The following is an 8,042-nucleotide window of genomic DNA, read 5'->3' on the forward strand; positions in this document are numbered from 1 at the left end:
TTCCTCCTATATATACCTACGTATCCCCAAACGACCAGAACAGGAGCCAAAAACCTAATTCCATCGCCGCAACCTTCTGTATCCACGAGATCCCATCTTGGGGCCTGTTCCGGAGCTCCGCCGGAGGGGGCATCCACCACGGAGGGCTTCTACATCAACACCATAGCCCCTCCGATGAAGTGTGAGTAGTTTACTTCAGACCTTCGGGTCCATAGCTAGTAGCTAGATGGCTTATTCTCTCTTTTTGGATCTCAATACAAAGTTCTCCCCCTCTCTTGTGGAGATCTATTCGATGTAATCTTCTTTTTGCGGTGTGTTTGTTGAGACCGATGAATTGTGGGTTTATGATCCAGTATTATCTATGGAAAATATTTGATTCTTCTTTGAATTCTTTTATGTATGATTGAGTTATCTTTTCAAGTCTCTTCGAATTATCCTTTTTGGTTTGGCCAACTAGATTGGTAGTTCTTGCAATGGGAGAAGTGCTTAGCTTTGGGTTCAATCTTGTGGTGTCCTTACCCAGTGACAGAAAGGGTTGCAAGGCACGTATTTTATTGTTGCCATCGAGGATAACAAGATGGGGTTTTTATCATATTGCATGAATTTATCCCTCTACATCATGTCATCTTGCTTAAGGCGTTACTCTGTTTTTACTTAATACTCTAGATGCATGCTGGATAGCGGTCGATGAGTGGAGTAATAGTAGTAGATGCAGAATCGTTTCGATCTACTTGTTTTGGATGTGATGCCTATATACATGATCATTGCCTAGATATACTCATAACTTTGCTCAATTCTGTCAATTGCTCAATAGTAATTTGTTCACCCACCGTAGAATACTTATTCTCTTGAGAGAAGCCACTAGTGAAATTTATGGCCCCCGGGTCTATTCTCATCATATCAATCTCTATCACTTTATTTAATTGCTTTGTTTTTACTTTGCCTTTTACTTTTTACTTTGCATCTATCTATCAAAAATACCAAAAATATTATTTATCATCTCTATCAGATCTCACTATCGTAAGTGACCGTGAAGGGATTGACAACCCCTAATCGCGTTGGTTGCGAGTTGCTATCGTTTTGTACAGGTATGAGGGACTTGTGCGTGGTCTCCTATTGGATTGATACCTTGGTTCTCAAAAATTGAGGGAAATACTTACGCTACTTTGCTGCATCATCCTCTCCTCTTCGGGGAAAACCAACGCAGTGCTCAAGAGGTAGCATCTAGCAACATTCATTAGTCTCCTTTGACACCGTCATTTTGATCCAATTGATTCAACATGAGTGCGAATGCACGCAATCATAGGTTGATTCTTTTAAAATTATCTTTCCGGCTGAGATATCATTTTGAACATGATCTGTTTTTCGACCAATCAAATTGTCGTCGATTGTACCCCCTAAGTCTATTCAGCTTACCCATCCTTAATTAGAGCGTTTGCTTCTGATCCCTTGAATCAGAAATCATGATTCTTTACATTGAGCTTTGAATTAGTCAATTGCTTCTATAATCCAATGCCTTCGCATTGTTTCTTCCTCTGCTTGTATACCGATACTCACATCAGCTCCGCTATGGACCTTCGGATCCTTCGTTGTAATATCATCCGACAGTGTCCTTCATATACAAAAACCTTGAGAAGATCTTTCCCTGATACATAATGCATTCGGTAAATTGTATCCTCTCCTTTTGTCACCCATGCTCTACTATCGAGCTTGTGTTAATTACTATTGAAGTTTGTGGTATATGTTCCTAAGATGCCCTGATGGGTTGAACCTATGCGTTCCCTAATCCGTGTGAACCCGAAAGATTTCACGGGTCATACTTATCTGGTATTGCACCGGGTAAAACTTTCAAGAACTAATGTCATTTTTGAAATACGAGAGGTGAATGGAAGGTTATGCATTGACGAAGTGGGAGTCGACCTGGAACCTTTGTGTTCGTGCCCATGGACACGATGTAGATCCTACCAACGAAGCTTCTTGCAATAATAACTATTTCCTTGAAAATACCATCTGGATCTGTGAATTGATCCTTTGCAATCGTGGTTCCGACCATAATTTCTTCCTTTGATTCCATTTCTCAGACAAGTAAAAGCGCTTGTCTTCTATAGATCAATACACCCCACTTCAACCTTTAATTTGATATGCCCTCGAGTATTATCTCCCTGGTATCTCGAGGATATCATGCCATTGCACTACATCTTATGAATTTGTTCTGGAGTAATACCTTTCCCTATCATAGTCACTCCATGAGTTTTGGGTTGTCGTCAACCGAGAACACCGAATAGTGAATCGAGTCCGCACTGTGATTCGACAACTCTTAGTAATCTTCATTGCTTACGAGTTTAATACTCCATCATGTCATTCCTAGCCTTATCGGCTACATCATTATCGTGCTAAATTTAATTGTGCTATCTGGTTCTTCCCGGAGCACAAATTTCGACGGTGAGCTAATCTTACGTTGACCTTCCTTGTCATATCATTTCTCCTTGAACAACAAAACTAATTTCGAGTTTGCCTCGTACCCATGGTTCCAATAACCTTTCGCTTCATCATTCCTTTAACTTGATGTCATCACTGATCGATTACATCTTCATGAGATCTCTCGACAAATGTGTCGTGATCATCATCAGCATTCTGAGATCTTCCAAGATATCTATCAAATTCTTGAGAAATACCACCCTTTGCTCTCGGTGATTTGTGTTATCATCGACCACTTTATTGCCTTTCATTCAACACAAACTTGTTCATGTTTTGTGTTATACCTTCAGCTCCTCGCTATCTAGCTCATGTTCTATTTTACCTTGGAGTATTACCATCTCTTTTTGTCAAGAATGTGGTGAGAATTTCACCACCTCTTAAGAATTCTTGATATAATAACACTCCTCGCCATCTCCGTTTATTCCTTGGTCCCCATGTTGGTTCTAACCGGGATACCAACAGGTGAATGGTGCTTAATGGATTCTGTACTTCTAGCAACCCTATTGCTTGAAGTTAATGGTTGATAGCTTGATTGTTAGTCTATTGGTTATTGAATCACCATTCTAACATCGATCGGGCTACTTAGTCCGTCCTTCCAGGTGCACGTTTTGATAAATGTTTACTCATGGATGTTTTCCTCGAACATACTTTGTTATCTACTTCGATATGTCCAATATTATCTCCTTGTTCACATAATTGTGGAAATCATCTTTTTGGAAACCTCGATCAATTGTTGCTGATTCCATCAGCCACCTCCTCACCCTCTTGTTAGTTTACTGATGTACTCTTGTTTTGGAATTCGCTTCCATAGTTCATTTCCCAAGAATCTTCGATGTCATCTCGTCAATTTGTGTCGCATCTTTTCTCCTTGAGCATCACGAGTTTGAGGTATCCTGACACCAATCAGATCTGAATCTCGGTCAGATATGGTGGTTGCAACATATTTCCAAGAGTTATAATAATGGTCTTTATGTGACCCGGTAAGGTGATGTCGTGCCTAGCATGCCTGGCTGGAGGCCCTATTGTTATAGAATCCTTTTCAGCAAGGCTATCCATTCTTCCATGAGGAAATTGTAAGACTTATCATATAAGTTGTTTCCGATGAATCCTTTGTGTTTCCAAAGTCCGATCTTCACCTGATGACCATGTCAATGCTATCTCGAAGCATGTCTATGGTACTCCGATTTTCAACAAGAACATTTGAAGCCCAATGCTAAATTTTTCCTGCTCAATTATCCAAACACTGCTGAATGGTTAATGTCATGAAATTTCTCCCCCCCCCCCTACCTAAAGAGTTTCTACATTATATCCTATCATGGATATCATGCCCTGCTTGTCCTTGGGAAGGATATACCCTTGAAATATGTGTTTAAACCCATTTTCCTTTCCATTGTTCTGTTTAATCTGATAATCATATTTTCCTTTCCTTTGGTTGGTTTAACGTTTCTTGTGATCTATATGATCTAAGCAGTAATATTCTCCTGCTTATGTAAGCACCTCGGTGTATAATTCTGTCAGCAAGACCCTAATACTATTGTTGATGACATTCCGGTAGCCACCGATGGACGAGAACTTTGCCTAATGGCCCGCCTCGTTCAACAAGCAGGAAAATGGTTCTCTTCGTCCCTCGCCCTTGGTACCAACATTGTTGCTGACATAACTAATAGGCTACCCTCTGACATGTCTTGCTATCATGACCGTGCAAGATGTCAACGTCCTTCCTTCTTTTAACCACATGGTGGGCCCATAACCCACAATTCCACAGGATCAAAACCTGACTCTCCTGTACCACCTGTTTCAAAGTTATCCCTTGCATTTGGTTTCGTATGTATTTCGTGAGCCACCTTCCTATTGATCTATTCTGGTATCAGACGCAATACTTATTCCCATTGCTCTGAACCCCTTTCACCTTCTGATTAGGCATGGAACGATTGCCTACCCGCTTGAAAATTCTTATTGTACCTTCTTACTTTGCTCTCAATATTTTCTTAAGTTTCAGTTTGAGAGTTACTTTCCGCCACCTTCCCCGATGTTAGCTACCAGATAGTCAACCTTGCAGAGGTCCGTTCTCCTGGAATGCTCCCCCTTTATTCTTTCATAAGCACGATGAAGACCCCAAAGAAAGGACGACAACTTCATCCTGATGGATCGATCTCCTCGAGAAAAGCAATCAAGACCGAGAAGACTTGATAGAATTTTCGTAACCACATCTTTCCCCTTACTCTACCTCTTAAATCTCGGGACGAGATTTCTTGTAGTGGAGGAGAATTGTGACGCCCGGATACTTAAGCTACAGTGAACCTCTGCTAATGATGCCATGTCATCGTGGTTACTGTAGTTAATCTCGGGTTAGTTTAAAAATGATTCAAAATTCCAATTCGAAATCAAGTCAAACAATTAAAGTTTTGAAAAGTCAAAACTAAAATATTCTCAATGTGACAAATAAATCATGGATAATACTGGTGGAGAAACCACACTTTTATAAAATGTTTAAATACTCTAAAATGAATAAAATGGTAGCAAATACAATTATTTAAATGCTTTTAAAATAATAAACAATTTCAAAACTAAATTGTTATAAGTATTAAACTATGGGGCGGTAGCATAATTAATAGTACTAATATATGAACTGTTTTTATATTTTATAAAACTAAATATAAATTAGAAACTAAAAGAATAACAACGGAAAAACAAAACTAGCAAAAAAATGATAAAAAGGAACCCTCCCACTGGGCCAACCGACCCAGCTGGCAGACAGGCTAGCCCACTGGCCCATGCTGGCTCACCCCACTCTCCCTTATCCCCCTGGACCCCGAAACCCTAACCCACCGTTCACCACTCTCCCCCACTCGCTCTATCCTCCCCCTCGATCTGGATCGGGATCAAACCCGATCCCATCGCCCCCGACGGCCCGTCGTCGTCCATCGCCGCCGCTCCCCGCTGCCCGGAGCTGCGCCTCCGCCTCGGCCACCTCACTGGACTGCCTCCTCCACGTCGCCGTCGTCCCTGATACGTCTCTGTCGTATCTACTTTTCCAAACACTTTTGCCCTTGTTTTGGACTCTAACTTGTATGATTTGAATGGAACTAACCCGGACTGAATCTGTTTTCAACAGAACTGCCATGGTGTTGTTTTTTGTGCAGAAAATAGAAGTTCTCGGAATGACCTGAAACTCCACGGAACACCATAGAAAAAACAATAAAAATCCTCGCCAAAGATGAAGACCAGGGGGCTCACACCCTGTCCACGAGGGTGGGCCCCCCCCCCTGGGTGCGCCCCCTACCTCGTGGGCCCCCTGGTGGCCCTCCGACGCCAACTCCAACTCCATATATTGGCTTTCGGGGAGAAAAAAATCAGAGAGAAGAAATCATCGCGTTTTACGATACGGAGCCGCCACCAAGCCCTAATCTCTCTCGGGAGGGCTGATCTGGAGTCCGTTCGGGGCTCCGGAGAGGGGGATTCGTCGCCGTCGTCATCATCAACCATCCTCCATCACCAATTTCATGATGCTCACCGCCGTGCGTGAGTAATTGCATCGTAGGCTTGCTGGACGGTGATGGGTTGGATGATATTTATCATGTAATCGAGTTAGTTTTGTTAGGGTTTGATCCCTAGTATCCACTATGTTCTGAGATTGATGTTGCTATGACTTTGCTATGCTTAATGCTTGTCACTATTGCCCGAGTGCCATGATTTCAGATCTGAACCTATTATGTTTTCATGAATATATGTGTGTTCTTGATCCTATCTTGCAAGTTTATAGTCACCTACTATGTGTTATGATCCGGCAACCCCGAAGTGACAATAATCGGGACCACTCCCGGTGATGACCATAGTTTGAGGAGTTCATGTATTCACTATGTGCTAATGCTTTGTTCCGGTTCTCTATTAAAAGGAGGCCTTAATATCCCTTAGTTTCCAATAGGACCCCGCTGCCACGGGAGGGTAGGACAAAAGATGTCATGCAAGTTCTTTTCCATAAGCACGTATGACTATATACGGAATACATGCCTACATTACATTGATGAACTGGAGCTAGTTCTGTGTCACCCTATGTTATGACTGTTACATGACAAACCACATCTGGCATAATTATCCATCGCTAATCCGGTGCCTATGAGTTTTCCATATACTGGTTTTCGCTTATTTACATTTCCGTTGCTACTGTTACAATCACTACAAAATACCAAAAACATTACTTTTGATGTCTTTACTTTTGTTACCATTACCACCACTATATACTTTGCTACTAAACACTTTGCTGCAGATACTAAGTTTCCAGGTGTGGTTGAATTGACAACTCAGCTGCTAATACTTGAGAATATTCTTTGGCTCCCCTTGTGTCGAATCAATAAATTTGGGTTAAATACTCTACCCTCGAAAACTGTTGTGATCCCCTATACTTGTGGGTTATCAAGACCTTTTTTTGGCACCGTTGCCGGGGAGCATAGCTCTATTCTTTGAGTCACTTGGGATTTATATCTGCTAGACACTATGAAGAACTTGAAAGATGATCGAACTACTATTTTGCCCTCAACTACGAGGGGAGGTAAGGAATTGCCATCTAGCCTTGCACTAGATTCTCCTTCTGTTATAAGTATGCTTGCGACACCTAAACCTGTTACTGCTATGAATTCTGATATGTCGCATGTTATTGATGATGCCACTTCTGCTATGCATGATACTTATGGTGAAACTACTTCTATGCTTGATACTACTGTGCCCCTTGGTGAATTTCTTGTTGAGCAAATTGCTAGGTCTAGAGAAAGAGAAATTATTGAACCTGAATATGATGATGTTAGTGATGATGCAAATATGCCTGCTATTCCTGAGGGTTACCTTTTTGATGCAGAATCTTCTGCAGCTATTCTTGCTTGCCAGGATAGATATGAACTTAAGAGGTTACTAGTTAAATGGAGTAAAGAATCTTTTAGAGATAGAATGAGACCCGACCCTACTTTTGCTACTTCACCTATTTGTGTTCCCGATCAGGATTAATATGATTTTTCTGTTGATCCACATATAATTACTTTGGTTGAATCTGGTCCTTTTTATGGCTACGAATCTGAAATTGTTGTGGCACATCTTACTAAGTTAAATGATATAGTTGCCCTGGTTACTAATAATGAGAGATCGCGCTACCTTTATTTACTCAAAATATTTCCGTTCTCATTAAAGGGTGATGCTAAGATATGGTATAATTCTCTTGATCTTGGATGTGTGCAAAGTCCCCAGGATATGATTTATTACTTCTCTGCTAAATATTTCCCTGCTCATAAGAAACAAGCTCCTTTGAGGGAAATATACAACTTTGTGCAAATTGAAGAAGAGAGTCTCCCACAAGCTTGGGGGAGGCTTCTCAAGTTACTTAATGCTTTGCCTGATCATCCTCTTAAGAAACCTGAAATATTTGATATCTTTTATAATGGACTAACTGATGCTTCCAGAGATTTCCTGGATAGTTGTGCTGGTTCTCTTTTCAGGGAAAGAACACCAGATGAAGCTAAAATTCTATTGAATAATATGTTGGCAAATAAAAATAATTGGGCACCTCCCGAGCCAGC

The sequence above is a fragment of the Triticum dicoccoides genome, chromosome 3B, assembly GCF_002162155.2.
Source record: "Triticum dicoccoides isolate Atlit2015 ecotype Zavitan chromosome 3B, WEW_v2.0, whole genome shotgun sequence".
Taxonomy (NCBI): Eukaryota; Viridiplantae; Streptophyta; class Magnoliopsida; order Poales; family Poaceae; genus Triticum; species Triticum dicoccoides.